The 16211-nt window shown below is 41.5% G+C and overlaps 1 protein-coding gene and 1 non-coding gene across 4 annotated transcripts in view; one reads left to right on the top strand and one right to left on the bottom strand.

Moving 5' to 3' along the window:
* Window positions 1–16211, bottom strand: part of ZNRF1 (zinc and ring finger 1) — a 123744-nt gene that overhangs the window by 66749 nt on the left and 40784 nt on the right. The gene's annotated exons all lie outside the window — the stretch shown is intronic.
* LOC116555898 lies at window positions 14245–14349 on the top strand. Its single transcript, XR_004270737.1, has one exon. It is a non-coding gene; the product is annotated as a U6 spliceosomal RNA (small nuclear RNA).

The raw sequence follows: 16211 nt of genomic DNA, 5'->3' as shown, positions 1-16211 counted from the left end.
CGCTTGAACCCGGGAGCAGAGGTTGCAGCAAGCCAAGACGGCGCCACTGAACTCCAGATTGGGAGAAAGAGCGAGACTCTATCTCAAAAAAAAAACAAAAAAAAAAAAACCCAAAACCAAAAGCAAAATAAGAAACAAGCCACTGGTCAAAGGTTACTGGGAAACAAGATAGGCACCATCTCTGAGTTGGCAGCTACAGATCACCTTTGTCTGGCAGAAACCACCTGAATCAAGTCATGGAAAGACTGACACCATGGGCTTCCTGATAGGATACAACAGGAAAGACACATTATCATCTGTGCTGTCGTTCTGCAACAGTGCCTAACTGGCAAAGGCAGGCCCTAACGGTTCTATTCTTGAGAGCCGACAAGTTGCAAAAGGGAATTTCTTTAAGAAACCCACATTAACCGCCACTTGTAATGGTGAAATTTTAAGAGCATTCTCTTTAAAATCTCTCTATGGTCAGGAAAAACACAAGGATGCCTACTTTCAGCGCTTTAATTCAATGGTGAATTAGAGAGCCGAGCCAGCATTACTCAGTGTTAGGGGCTGAATGGTGTCCCCTCCCAAATTTACAAGTTGAAGTCCTAACCTCCAGTACCTCAGAATGTGACTGTTTGAAAATATGGCCTTTAAAGAGGTAATGAAGTTAAAATGAGGTCAACGGTGTGGGCCCTAATTCAATATAACTGGTGTTCATGTAAGAATAGATTAGGGGCTGGGGCTGGCTCATGTCTGTGATCCCAGTACTTTGGGAGGCCAAGGCAGGTGAATCACTGTCAGTCCAGGAGTTTGAGACGAGCCTGGGCAACAGGACAAAATCCTATCTGTACAGAAAATGCAAAAATCAGCCAGACATGGCAGCATGCCTGTAGTCCCAACTACCTGAGAAGCTGAGGCAGAAAATCCCCTTAGCGTGCGGAAGTTGAGGCTGTAGTGAGCCATGATCACACCACAGCACTCTAGCCTGGGCAACAAAGCCAGACCCTGTCAAAAAAAAAAAAAAAAAAAAAAAAAAGGAAGAGGAAGAAGAAAGTAGAAGAAGGAGGAGAAGGAAGAGGAGGAGGAGGAAAGAAAAAAGAAGAAGGAAGAAGGAAGAAGTAGAAGAAGAATATAGATTAGGACACAGACACATATAAAGGGAAGACCAAGTGAGAAGACCACCATCTGCAAGCCAAGGAAAAAGGGCTCAGAAGAAACAGCCCTGCTGATACCTTGATCTCGGCCGTCATTCCTCTGGAACTGTGAGAAAATTAATTTTGTTGTTTAAGCCACCCAGTCGGCAGCCCTAGCAAACTAACAGGGTGGGCAAAGATTTAAGGGCTAAAAAGGAAGAAACAGCTGTTGTGTGATTATGTATATTGGGAAAGGCAAGAAAATCTACAAATGGCAGTAACTAATACAAGTTCAGCAAAATTACTAGACATAAGATCTACACACACAAAAGTCAACAGCACTCCTCCATATGCCAATAACAATCAGAAAACAAACAGCCACAAAAGGGTTCACTGTGACTCTATTTCTAACAGCTAAAATTTGGGATCAAATTAACTACCCCTCACTACGAAACTATATAAATGAATTAAGCCAGGTAAGGTGACTCATGCTTATAATCCCAACTCTTTGGGAGGCCTGCTTGAGCCCAGGAGTTCAAGACTAGCCAGGGCAACATAGCCAGACTGCATCTCTACAAAAAATTTAAGAATTAGCTGGGCATGGTGGCATGCACCTGTAGTCCTAGCTACTTGGGAGTCTGAAGCAGGAAGACTGCTTGAGCCCAAGAGTTCAAGGTTACAGTGGGCTGTGATCATGCCACTGCACACCAGCCTGGGTGACCAAGCAGGATCCCATCTCTTAAAATAAATAAATAAATCTGCTTCGGTATATTTATCCACATATCAAGGGAACATTATAAAGCAGTTCAAATGAATGGAGTGGATCTGCATAAATACATCTTAAAAACAGAATGCTGCATTTTTTTAATGGCAAGAGACACATACATTATATCTATTTCTTGGGGGGGGGGGTCAGAAATGTCCTCTTTATTGTATGACAGCTCATTATCTTTTGTAGGTAGTTCTCGCCATGTGGTAAACATCTGTACTTTACAATGATCCGAATTAAGAGAAGCAGAGAACTAGAAATTGCCCGGAGAATTGGGATGGGTAGGCAACACACTCTGGACTAGTTTGGTTCAATTAGGAGATTTTCCCATTCCATCCCTTTTGTTTCTTCTATAATAGGCCAGAACGGTTGCAGACTTATAATCTCAGATGGTGACAATGTCATTAATATTTACTCTTGCTGTTGTCATCTACTCTACATTTCTGAAAAAAATTAACATTGATAATAGGGAAAAAAAAAAACAACCCCAAGAACCTCTCTCTCTCCCTCCATATCTCCCCCCTCCCCCAAACCCAGCCTCTCCCACTCTCTCCAGCTCCCTCTCATAAGTAATCACCTTTCCCCATCTGAAACAAATTAACTTCTGGGGAAGAGAGATGTTCCAACAGCTTTCACATAGTTGTTTCCAAGGAAATAGCTTCTATTGTCCACACGCATCCTGCAGCTCAGACAGTAGATGGCTTTGTATCATCAGACACGTGTTGACCTTCTTCAAAGAACTGGGAAAAAACACACTTTAAACTTCATATGGAACCAAAAGAGAGCCAGCATAGCCAAGACAATGCTAAGCAAAAAGAACTAATCTGGAGACAACACGCTACCTGACTTCAAACTATGCTACAAGGCTACAGTGATCAAAACAGCATGGTACTGGTACCAAAACAGAGATACAGACCAACGGAACAGAACAGAGGCCTTGGAAGTAATGCCACACATCTACAACCATCTGATCTTTGACAAACCTGACAAAAGCAACGGGGAAAGGATTGCCTGTTTAATAAATGGTGCTGTGAAAACTGGCTAGTTATGTGCAAAAAGCTAAAACTGGACCCCTTCGTTACACTTTACACTAAAATTAACTCCAGATGGATTAAAGATTTAAACATATGACCTAAGGAAAAAACAAAAAACAAAAAGAAACATAAGACCTAACACCATAAAAACCCTAGAAGAAAACCTAGGCAATACCATTCAGGACACAGGCATAGGCAAGGATTTCATGACTAAAACACCAAACGCAATGGCAACAAAAGCCAAGATAGCCAAATGGGATCTAATTAAACTTAAGAGTTTAGATCTATTCATTTTCAACATATACACAAAATTGCGGAGATTCATATAAGTTGTAAAAGTACAGAGAAATCCACAGGAATGATAAAAAAAAAAATCACATAAACATTTCATTTTGCTGATAACCCGTAGATGTTTGCTATTTTATATTCTTCTGTTCCATATACTTGAAACACTTCATTTAAAAAACAAAACAAAACAAAAAACAGCTGGGTGTGGTAGCTCACACTTGTAATGCCAGAATCTTGTGAGGCCAAGGCAGGCAGATCACCTGAGGTTGGGAGTTCGAGACCAACCTAGGCAACATGGTGAAACCCCATCTCCACTAAAAAATACAAAAATTAGCCAGGCGTGGTGGCACATGCCTGTAATCCCAGCTACTCAGGAGGTTGAGGTATGAGAATCACTTGAATCCAGGGGGCAGAGGATGCAGTGAGCCGAGATAGTGCCACTGCACTCCAGCCTGGGTGACAGAGCAAAAGTCCATCTCAAACAAAACAAAACATCCAACTTGTTGAGGCCTACATAGATGTAAACATTATGCCACACCGTGGCTCACATCTGTAATCCCAGCACTTTGGGAGGCCGAGGTGGGCAGATCACTTGAGGTCAAGAGTTCAAGACCAGCTGGTAAACATTTCTATTAAAAATACTAAAAGTCAGCACCTGTAATCCCAGCTACTTAGGGAGGCTCAGGCAGGAGAATTGCCGGGAGGTGGCGGTTGCAGTGAGCCGATAGTGTGCCATTGCGCTCCAGCTTGGGCAACAAGAGTGAAACTCGGTCTCAAAATAAATAAATAAATAAATAAATAAATAAAGCAAACATTAAATTCTAAAGGGCAGCTAGACACAGTGGCCTGTAGTTATTTGGGAGGCTGAGGTTGGAGGATCACTTGAGTCCAGGAATTTGAGACTGCAATGAGCCAAGATCATGCCAATGTACTCCAGCCTGGGTGAGCTAGTCCTGTCTCTGGAAAAAAAAAAGAAGAAGAAAGAAGAAAGCCGAGATCATACCAATGTACTCCAGCCTGGGTGAGCTGGTCCTGTCTCTGGGGAGAAAAAAAAGAAGAAGAAGAAGAAGAAAGAAGAATCAGCTGAGCAAGCAGGCTTACAGGAACCAGATGCAGATTCACACTCGAAGTCAAGGCCATGCTATGACCATGGCAGGAGGATCACTTGAGCCCAGGAGCTGGAAGGCCAGCCTGGGCAACACAGCAAGTCCCTGTCTTAAAACAAACAAAAAAAACCAAAAAGACTATTACTATGGATAGCTCAGATAAAACCAGTGATTGATACTGTCGTCACATCTTTATTGCTAACTTAAAATTAAAAAACTTAGATCCAGCACAATTTGCACTGGTTCCACCTCTACTTATTAGCAGTAACCATCCCCTCTCTATGTTTAAGATAATGACTCAAGCTTCTCCTTCCCAACCTTTTCCTAAGAGAAAAAAAAGGTCAAGAGTACCTAATAAAAAACCATAATGCAAATGCAAAAGGGCAGACAGAGTTCATGCATTTAATTTTAGGTCAGTTACCAGGTTTTTCTTGAGCCCTGGCCAGGGTTATTCTGGTACTGGCACAGGGAACATGGTTTGCATGGGTGTGGGTTAAATTAAAAACAAACAAACAAATAAAACTCACATCAAGTGCTCAAAGAACATGTCCCTAGGCCGGATCCTTGAGGCAGCTGGACAGGCACCACCCATGATCTAACCAGGACACCTGCCAGGAGATCATAAGTTTGTTTCCCACATTACAGAAAAAGACAGGGGCAGCAGCTAACATAATCATTATTTCAAATACTCTACCATCTCCTTCTTCTGGTGAAAGTATTTTGCAACATTAGAGAAAAGAATTCCACTTTTAATAAGGCCATGGGTGACAGAGCACCATACAAAGCTTTCCTTAGGGAATTATATTAAATAGCAGATAAGCCACTTAAAATATTGTTACTTCACTTTTAAGTATGTCACTCATGGTTCATAAATGCAGTCCCTTTTCCAAGGGAAAGGGGTATGCCCATCAAATAACTTGATTAAAAATATGGCCATCTTGCCTTGTGAAATTAGTGGCAGAAAAGTCAACAGGACAAGGAAGTCTAAAAGTCAAGAGTTTGGGCTGGGTATTGTGGTTCACACCTGTAATCCCAGCACTTTAGGAGGCAAGAGGATTGCTTGAGGCCAGGAGTTCGAGACCAGCTGGGGCAATACAGGGAGACCCCCAACTCTATTATTAAAAAAAAAAAATTGGCCGGGTGCAGTGGCTCATGCCTGTAATCCCAGCACTTTGGGAGGCCGAGGCAGGCAGATCACTTGAAGTTTAAGACCAGGCTGATCGACATGGCAGGTCTACTAAAAATACAAAAATTAGTTGGGCATGGTGGCACATGCCTGTAGTCTCAGCTATTTGAGAGGCTAAGGTGGGAGGATCACTTGAGCCCAGGAGGCAGAGATTGCAGTGAGCTGTGATTACGTCACTGCACTTCAGCCTGGGCAACAGAGCAAGACTCTGGCTCAAAAAATAAACTAAAATAATATAAATTTTTAAGAAAGTCAAGAGCGCCATATGTCCTACACCTAGGAAAGGTGACATCTAAACCACTGTAAGTGATTCCAAAGCTTACATTCTGAAAGTCAAGACCACATTTTAAAAGTACAAAGTGGACGGACACAGTGGCTCATGCCTGTAATCCCAGCCCTTTGGGAGGCCAAAACTGGTGGATCACCTGAGGTCAGGAGTTCAAGACCAACCTGGCCAACAGGGTGAAACCCTGTCTCTACTACAAATACAAAATTAGCCAGGCATGGTGACCCATGCCCGTAATCCCAGCTACTTGGGAGGCTGAGGCAGGAGAATCTCTAGAACCAGGGAGGTGGAGGTTGCAGTGAACAGAGATTGTGCCATTATGCTCCAGTCTAGACAACAAGAACAAAGCTCTGTCAAAAAAAGAAAAAGAAAAAGCAAGAATGGTCTTGATTTGCAACAGGTTTCTTGGAAAAGCAGTACTCCACCCAACCCAGGGATCTTCTATGTCTCTTACATACTATCTTCTACACCTACCTATGTATTTATACTATATACTGTCTCTTTTATCAGATTGTAAGCTCCATGAGGGCAAGAACCATGTCTTATCGATTTCTGTGTATCTATGAGAACTGAAAATGATTCCTTGCATATATTATAGTTCAATGTTCAGTAAGTATTAGCTGGGTTTAAGTGAATCCAGCACAAAAAGGCCTGGTGAAGTAGAAGGAAATAAGAACTGTACAGTTTTGGAAGGCAGCCTGTTCAAAAACATGTCTAAAATGTAAAAGAAGAACAGCCAAATTTTGCAAGAAAGAGATAAAGTGTTCCTCAAAGTAAAACTGAGGAAGGGAAGCACCAGTTTCTTCTCACAAGCTTCTGAAAAGATAAAAGCATGTCTGGTTTCAGTCATAATGTGCTACGGGCTTAGGCAAGAAAAAAATCTGATAAAAGCAATCAACTATGAAGCTGGCCATAGCTCACGGCCAAGGGAACCAGACTTGGCCAGGCTGCTTAGAAACTCACTGGTATAAATATGGCTTTAAAACATGGGAGGCTCAAAAAGAGGAGATATGATAAATGCATCAGTCTCAACTTATTCTTTATTGTAGACAGTCTCCCTCTCCTATTCAAGTATTTTTGGAGTGCCAACTACCAGTGAGACAAGGAGGCAGGGTGACACCAAGTGTAACACCAAGGGAAGCACTCAAGGGTCACCTTTACTGTGCTGGAGCTGGCCTTGACCTACATTCCCACTGGCTATTAAACCCAACATGCCAAACCTGGAAGAACGCCAACGCATCAAGCATTGATGTATGTCAGGCCTTCGCTTCATACAACCTCTCAAACAGCAGTAAGCTGATTTCAGACCCTCTGTGAGAGGTCACGAGGACCCCGAATGAAAAAATATTAGGATTCAAAAACAGATAACCATTCTGCAGAAATCAACAGGCTGATCCAAAAATATACATGGAAACACAAAGAACCAAAAGAGCCAAAACCCAACACTATTTTGAAAAAGAGGAACAAAGATGGAGACTGTACCCTACCCAATTTCAAAACTTACCATAGAGTTACAAGTAACCACAATAGCAACAGACATATAAATCAATGGAACAGAATTGAAAGTCCAGAAATAAACCACTACATTGATGATCAGTTGATTTTGCCAAGGGAATTGAGTGGAGAAAGGATGGTCCTTTCAACAAATGATGCTAATACAACTAGATATACTTGTGTTTACAAAAAAAAAGAAAGAAAGAAACAGATACCTCTTCCCTCATACCGTATCCAAAAATTAACTCAAAATGGATCACAGACATATATAAGAGCTAAAACTAAAAAACTTCTAGATGAAAACAGGGAAACTTTCTGTGACCTTAGGCTAGACAATTTTTTTTCCTATAACACCGAAAGCATGATCAGTAAAAGCAAAAAATTCATAAATTAGACAATCAAAATTAAAAATGTTTGTTCTTCCAAAGATACCATATAAGCAAATAAAAGCACAGACCACACACTTGGAGAAAACAGTTGCAAATCATATCTGATAAAAGACATTCATAATATGTAAACACTTACAACTCAGCAAGATGACAAATAACTCAATTTTTAAAAGTGAGGATATACAGAAAATCATTAGACCTTTCAATTTTGCTGTGAACCTAAAACTGCTCTACTAAAAGAATTAAGTCTTTTTTTTTTTCTCAGATGGAGTTTCACTCTTGTTGCCTAGGTTGGAGTGCAGTGGTGTGGTCTCGCCCTACTGCAACCTCCGCCTCCCAGGTTCAAGTGATCTCCTGCCTCCGATTATAGGCATCCCCCACCACGCCTGGCTAATTTTCTTTTGTATTTTTAGTAGAGATGGGTTTTCACCATGTTAGTCAGGCTGGTATCGAACCCCTCACCTCACGTGATCCACCCACCTCAGTCTTCCAAAGTGCTAAGATTACAAGCATGAGCCACTGCACCCAGCCCAAGAATTGAGTCTTAAAAACAAGCAAAAAACAACAAGCAAACAAAGATTTGAATCAACATTTCACCAAAGGAGACAAACAAATTGCTAATAAGTACATGAAAGGGGCTCATGACTAGCTAAGGGAATACAAATTAAAATCACAGTGAGGACTGGCGAGGTGGCTCACACATGTAATCCCAGAACTTTGAGAGGCCAAGGTGGGCATATCGCTGGGATCAGGAGTTGGAGATCAGCTGGCCAACAAGGTGAGAACCCATCTCTAATGTAAAAAATACAAAAACTAGCCAGGCATGGTGGCAAGCACATGCAGTCCCAGATATTCTGGAGGCTCAAGTGGGATAATCACTTGAATCTGGAAGGCGGAGGTTTCAGTGAGCAGACTGCACCATTGCATTCCAGCCTGGGCAACACGATGAGACCCCTCTCAAAAATAAATAAATTAATCAATTAAAATCACAGTGCGGTACAACTACATATTTACTAGAATGACTATAATCCATAAGTCAACAATACAAGGTGTTGGCAAGGATGTGGCAAAACTGGAACTCTCAACCACTGACCATGAAAATGTAAAATGTACAGCCACTTTGGAAAAGTCTGTCAGTTTCTCAAACGTTTAAACACAAACTTTTCATATGGAATCATAGCCACATAAAATCATGAACATGAATGTTCACAACAGTATCATTCATAATTGTCTTAAGCTAGAAAGGGTCCAAAAGTCTTTCAGCTGGTGAATGGATAGACTGAGTGTGGTAAATTCATATAATGGAATACTATTTAGCAATATAAATTACTGATGTCAGCACAAGCTACTGAAACATACTCAACATGTACCAACTTAAAAACATGATGAGTAGGCCAGGCGTGATGGCTCACGCCTGCAATCCCTACACTTTGGGAGGCCAAGGCAAGTGGATCACCTGAGGTCAGGAGTTCGAGAGCAGCCTGGCCAACATGATGAAACCCTGTCTCTACTAAAAATACAAAAGAGTTAGCTGGACGAGGTGGCGTGCACCTGTAATCCCAGCTACTCAGGAGGCTAAAGCAGGAGAACTCGGGAGGTGGAGGTTGCAGTGAGCCAAGATCACGCCACTGTACTCCAGCCTGAGCAACAGAGCAAAAACTCCATCTCAAAACAAAACAAAACTATGGTGAGTGAAGGATACCAAATGCAAAAGAATACGTATGATTCTATTTACATGAAATTCCCAGAAAAGGCAAATCTAGAGAAATAGCAGTTGCCTGGTGGGGAGCAGAGACTGACTACAAACAAAGAACTTTCTTAAGAGCCAGATGTGGTGGCTCACATCTGTAACCCCAGCACTTTGGGAGGCAAAGGTGAGAAGATCGCTTGAGCCCAGGAATGTGAGGCTGAGAAAGAAAAAAAAAAGAAAAGAAAGGAAAAGAAAAAAGAAAAGAATGAGGAAAGGAAGGGGGGAAGGGAGGGGAGGAAAGGGGGAGGGGGAGGGAAGGGAAGGGAAGGAAGAACAAACTTTTTGAGAGAAGGAAGTGTTATAAAATTGGATTTTAAGCCATGCGTGGTGGTGCTCATCTGTAGTGCCAGCTACGTGGAGGCTGAGGAAGGAGGATCCCTTGAGCCTAGGTCAAGCCTGCAGTGAGCTATAACCATGCCACTGCACTCTAGCCTGGATGACAGTCTTACTCTGTCTCCAAGAAGAAGAATTTAGTGATGCTTGCATAACTCTATATATTTACTAAATATCACTGAATTGAATACTTGTAATGTATGAATATTATAGTATGTCAACTATACCTCAGTTTCAAAACAGTAACAACCAATACCCCACAATATCTGGAGGATCCCTAACTGCAGATTCCTATATATAGTGAAAATCTTTTGGGATACTTTCTGGTAGAACTGTGGTTTTGTGGCAAAGACCTGTGAAAGGGATTTCTCTATTAACAGTGCTTCTTCGATGTGAGCACATGTAAGAATCATCTGGAAAACCTGTTGACAGACCAACAGCTCCCCTCCTGTATGGATTCAGTAGGTCTGGGGTGAAGCCCATAAATCTGCATTCCTAAAAGCTCCAGGACCACTCATTAAAAACAAAGATTTCGAAGTCCCACCAGAGATCTACTGTATCACAATCTCTAAGAAAGGGGAATCTGGGAATCTATACCTCCTACAGGTATCAGGGAGAATCTTATGATTGATCTTATGGTTTAGTACCCTGTAAACTACAACACTCTCATATACCATCAACTCCAAGAATTTTTATAAGTAGTTTCAAGAGTAAAATCTGTGTGTTCCTGCGTTAAAAATGACAAATTATCTGTATTTTAAGTGGTTCTAAGTCTTTAGGGTTCTGCCTTAGACCTTTCTAAAAAAAAAAGCAATTTGCAGGAAATCAACTTTTATTTATTCAAGGTATTCTAAATATGTTTCCACATAAAAGAAAAAAAGTTTTCCTCCTGCTGTAGGCCTTTTAGTACAAAATAAAAAGTTTTCCAAAAAAATAAAAAATAATAAATAAAATACAAAGTTTCTCCATTAAGAATGTTTAGGCTACTTTTCAAGTTTACTCTAATTTTAAATCTGTTCATTTCAAGACCATGTTCTTCTGAATTTCCAACAGGATTGTGTAATTGTTAGATCTATAGGAACTATTAATTCTGCACAACTCTGATAGGCACTGATAACAACAGGAGAGAGCCATTTTCAATGGTTCGATTCAAGGCTTTATCACATACTGGGATCTAATGCTGTGCTTAACACAGAGGTTAAACACAGAAGATATGGTTCTTACCAGGAATTCACCAATGATTATAAAAACAATAGTACTCAACATCAGTGTATACTGGAGCAGATGGGGAATTTTTACAGAAGTAGGACTGTGTCCTAAAAAAAAAAAAAAAGCAGCACTTAAATTATTTTCAATTTTTCTTATCAGTATGGCTCAAAGGAGTGGGAGGACTCACAGTCTTGCACATTGGAATGCCATGTTGCATGAGACAGAAAGAGCCAGACTGCAGACCTCAGTGGGATCGTGCTTAGAAGAACACACACACAGAACTTCCTGGAGAACATCTCACTGTTTCTTTAGGGATTCTTATTTAATTGGCCGAGAGTGGGGCTCAAGCTTTCCAAGGAAAGAGTTCCGTGGTAAATTATGTTTCTAAAGATAGATGCAACAAAAGTGTCCATCTCACAGCTCTTCTGCAATGTCCTCTCTCCTGCCCTTCCCCTTGCCACAGTGCCAAACCAAATTCTTGTGAAGAATGCCATGTAACTTCCAAGGCTATATCCCAGGAGAATTATAGCTTCTGCCTTTGCTGCCTGGTATGCTCACTTTTGGAATTTGGCTGCCAAACAACAAAACCCAAGCTAGTCACAACTAGAGAGACAGCCACAGGGAGAGAGAGAGAAGTCTTGGCCTCCTAGTCATGCCCACCAACTTGCCAGATGTGTGAATGAAGGCTTCTTAGCCATTCTAGTCACTATTTGACTACAACGTCATGAGACACCCCAGCTGTTAGTCACATAGCGAAGAACCATCCAGCAGAGCCCTGCCTGAATTCCCAAGTCATAGAATCACAATCAAATATAAAACAGATGTTTTAAGCCATTAAGTTTTGAGGTAGGTTTTGTTCCCTAACAACAGACAACAAAACTAGGCTTCAAGTCTGCTCTGGAACATTCTTCTAGGTAAATGATATGCAGTTCACAGTCAACATATATGGACTCAGTCTCTACACCTCAGGAGTGTAGAGAAGCTTTTGAAATCTTCTACCAGAAGGAAGAAAATAAGTGTTCACAAGCAAGATTCAATCCACTTCCTTAACAAAGACTTTTCCACATGTGTCAGCAAAAGGTTTTGTTGCTTCCCAAATTTTGTATTAGGAAAGCAGGTTATATGAGTGCTTTAACTCCTTTCTAAAGGCCATGCTAACTAAAATCAGTGGTTATCGACATGTTTGCAGCTCAGTACTCTCCTTCCCCTAAGCACATTGTATTCATAGATTTGGGGATCCAGAAACCATTTTTTACAATTTTAAAGGAAATGGAAGAAAAGGTGAACTGAAGAGAAGGTCAAGGGTGGAGGGAAATCTACCCATGCCTATAATCTCAGCTCTTTGGGATGCCGAGGCTGGTGGATCCCGTGAAGTCAGGAGTTCGGGACCAGCCTGGTCAACGTTATGAAACCCTGTCTATACTAAAAATAAAAAAATTAACCAGGCATGGTGGTTCATACTTGTAATCCCAGCTACTTGGGAGGCTGAAGTTCAGAATCACTTGAACCCGGAAGGCAGAGGCCAGATCGCACCACTGTCCTCCAGCCTGGGCAACAGAGGTAACCTGTCTCAAAAACAAACTAACAGAAGAGTTAAGACCAAATGATATTAAAACTGAGTATTTCCAGGCTGCCTTGTTTAACAAAGCAAATGGGACACAGGACAGGCATTGCACACCTATCTACTGATGTAGTTCCAAACTTAAGAGTTTGCTGAAACTCTTTTTAGGAATTTTAGGAACAAAACACCCTAAAGATACATATCTCAACAGTATCATCCATTCTGCTCTTCCCTCTACACACCAAAACTTCCTATCAAACTCAATCAAATCCAAAATGCCACCCATCATGAAAGCTTCAAAAGACAATACTGGAATCAACAGATTCAAATTCTGGCTCTCTCAATTCCCATCTGTAAGATGGAAATAATTTCTTTCCACCTCTTGGGATTGTGAGAAAAAAAAACATAAGAGCATGTGTAAAGTACTAGCCCGGTGCCTGACAAAGAACAGGCACATAAGAACTGTCAAGTTCATGTTCATCTTCTCTCTCCTCTCCCAAATCAATGCAACTGGACCTAAAAAAAGTGCCGCATAGTCCAAGCATCTTATTGAATATCCTCTAAGCAAACAGAATAAATCAATGGAATCACACATGGCTCAGTTCAGAATAGCCAAGGGAATCAAACATATGTATATACACATACACAGAAACATACCATCCATGTGTAATCTGGACAAATCTTTACCCAATTATCATACAGGTATTAGTATCCCTTTTAAACATTTAAAATTTGAACAGCTGAGAAAGAAAATGCATGAAGTTGTTTCTACATTCAGACAGGTTGTTCAAAGTTCTCTGGATGAAAGAGCAGATAGATAACTTAGCTGCCAAAGAACAGGCCCAGCTTGTACAGAGATGGATCCTTAAAAGGAGAACTGCAGAGATGAGCTCTGAGCTCAAGGCAGCTAAGCAAGACTGAATGATCTCAACTCCTAACTTAGAGCTGACCAGTGAACACTTTAATGATTGGAATTAACAGATCCTTGAGTCTATCCACCACTTGGGAAAGAGAAGCTTAGTTCTCCTAGGATTAATAAGGAGACTGAAGACTCCCAATCTGATCCTTCTCCCAAGGTAGTAAGCGGAATCTGCCAATCTAACTAGCATTAAACTGATAACAGGCCTAAAAAAATGGCCTACTAATTATTGCCCAACTTTCACCTGTTTCTGTACACTAAAATTTCCCTATTTCTCCACTTGAACCACAGAACCAGAAAAATGAGACTATATGTACTTTTCAAGCGTCAGCTTCACATGGCTCAAGATCTTAAGAAGTCTGCTATATGAACTGTGAATTCTAGATATTATTATTTAGGGGCTACTCATTCACCCTCCTCTCAGGCACAGTGGTAGAATTTGAGGCTACAGTAATGGACTTAAGAGATCTTCTGCTACGTGTGTACTTCTGAACCCATTTAAAACCAAATTCACCTGGGTAAATAATAAAAGACTTTTTCTTAATTTTAAATTTCTTTAAAAGATAATTAACTGTTTAAAGCAAAAACAAAAACCAAGCCCCCTGCCAAAAGAAACCATTTATTCTGAGGTTAAATGTAAGAATACTGTTGCAAGGTTCTTACACTATATGTGAAGTGGTATAATACTAACTGAAAGCACACTGTGGTAAGTTTATTTTAAGCCAGAGCAACCACTTTTTTTTTAAGCCAGAAGTAAAGCTAATAAACCTGTAAACTGAGATAAAATGGATTACAAACTTTTTTTGTGCTCGCTTTGGCAGCACATACACTAAAAAAAATTGGAATGTATAGACTGGCATAGCCCCTGCAGAAGGATGACATGCAAATTCATGAAGCATTCAATATTTAGAAAAATAAATTTAATTAAAAAATAAAGACTTTTTTTGCTTTTTAGATAAAGTCTCGCTCTGTCACCCAGGTTGGAGCACAGTGGAGCGATCTTAGCTCACTGCAACCTCCACCTCGCTGGATCAAGCAATTCTCCTGCTTCAGCCTCCCGAGTGGCTGGGATTACAGGCATGCACCACCACGCCCAGCTAATTTTTGTATTTTTAGTAGAGACAGTGTTTTGCCATGTTGGCCAGGATGGTCTCTAACTCCTGACCTCAAGTGATCCACTATCTCAGCCTCCCAAAGTGCTGGGATTACAGGCATGAGCCACCGCACCCAGCCAAAAAATAAAATATTTTCTTAATCCAAATGAAGAAGAGGGGGGGAAGAGGAACAGAAGAAAGGGATAGAAAACAAATAAGCAAGATAATTAATTTAAATTCAATTATATTGATGACTGCATTAAATACAAACATTCCAGTTTAGGGGCAAAGATTCTCAGTCTGGATTAAAAGCAACATCAAGCCTGGCATGTTGGTTTATGCCTGTTATCTTAGCATTTTGGGAGGCTGAGGTAGGAGGATCACTTAAGCCCAGGAGTTGGAGACCAGCCTGGGCAACACAGGGAGAGCTCATCTCTACAAAAAATAAAGATTAGCTCGGTATGGTGGCACATCCCTGTGATTCCAGCTACCCAGGAGGCAGAGGTGGGAGAATCATGCGAGCCCAGGAGGTCAAGGCTGCTGCGGTTAAACTGAGATTGTTAAAGGAGGTAGCTAGTCTGACATGAGAGGGCAAAAGAGGTCCCCTCACACCCCCAGCCAGGAATATCAGGTAACCATCAGGTAATGGTTAGGCAGTTGTTAAGCTGTGTTGCTAAAATAATAATTGGTTGCAGCTGGTGCCAGGGAAAGGCAGTCTCCCAGCAGACAGAAAAATCTGAATCTGGTGATCAGCAACTTCCTAATACTATCTCAGGAGTTGGGTGAGTGAGCTCGAGCATGAGCACTAAGGGGCAAAATGGCAGAGTTTAACTAGAATAAGACCTTCCTCTAGGAACACTCAGCTGGTCAGGGAATGCTTCAAGTGGGCACGTGCACAATTTCAGGAAGCACACTGCACATGCCGCCCCTCCCAAGTGTTGGCAGGCCACTGAGCATGAGGACAGCTAACCCCAAGAGGAGAATCAAGGGAGAAGTAACACAACACCCCGGAAGCATGCCAACATATAAAACCCCAAGTCAAAGGGTCAAACCACGTATCTGATCTCTTACGTTGCCCACTTGGCCCTCTTCCAAGTGTACTTCCTTTCTTTCCTGCTTTAAAGCTTTTTTATAAACTTTTACGCTTATTCTAAAATTTGCCTGAGTCTCTCCTTCTGCCTTATGCTCCTCAGCTGAATTCTTTCTTTTGAGGAGCCAAGAATTGAGGCTGCTGCAGAGTCCTTCAAATTTGCCGCTGGTAACAAGATGACACCACTACAAGGTCATACCACTGCACGATCACTGCATTTGGGTGACAGAGTAAGATGTCTCAAAAAAGAGAAAAATTAAATCATATACTTTCTATAGAAAAACATTTTAGGGGCCGGGCGCGGTGGCTCAAGCCTGTAATCCCAGCACTTTGGGAGGCCGAGGCGGGTGGATCACGAGGTCAAGAGATCGAGACCATCCTGGTCAACATGGTGAAACCCCGTCTCTTCTAAAAAAATACAAAAAATTAGCTGGGCATGGTGGCGCGTGCCTGTAGTCCCAGCTACTCAGGAGGCTGAGGCAGCAGAATTGCCTGAACCCAAGAGGCGGAGGTTGCGGTGAGCCGAGATCGCGCCATTGCGCTCCAGCCTGGGTAACAAGAGCGAAACTCCGTCTCAAAAAAAAAAAA

The sequence above is a fragment of the Sapajus apella genome, unplaced genomic scaffold (genome assembly GCF_009761245.1).
Source record: "Sapajus apella isolate SASKATOON/1434 unplaced genomic scaffold, GSC_monkey_1.0 scaffold15, whole genome shotgun sequence".
NCBI lineage: Eukaryota > Metazoa > Chordata > Mammalia > Primates > Cebidae > Sapajus > Sapajus apella.
This window is presented reverse-complemented; position numbering and strand designations above follow the sequence as displayed.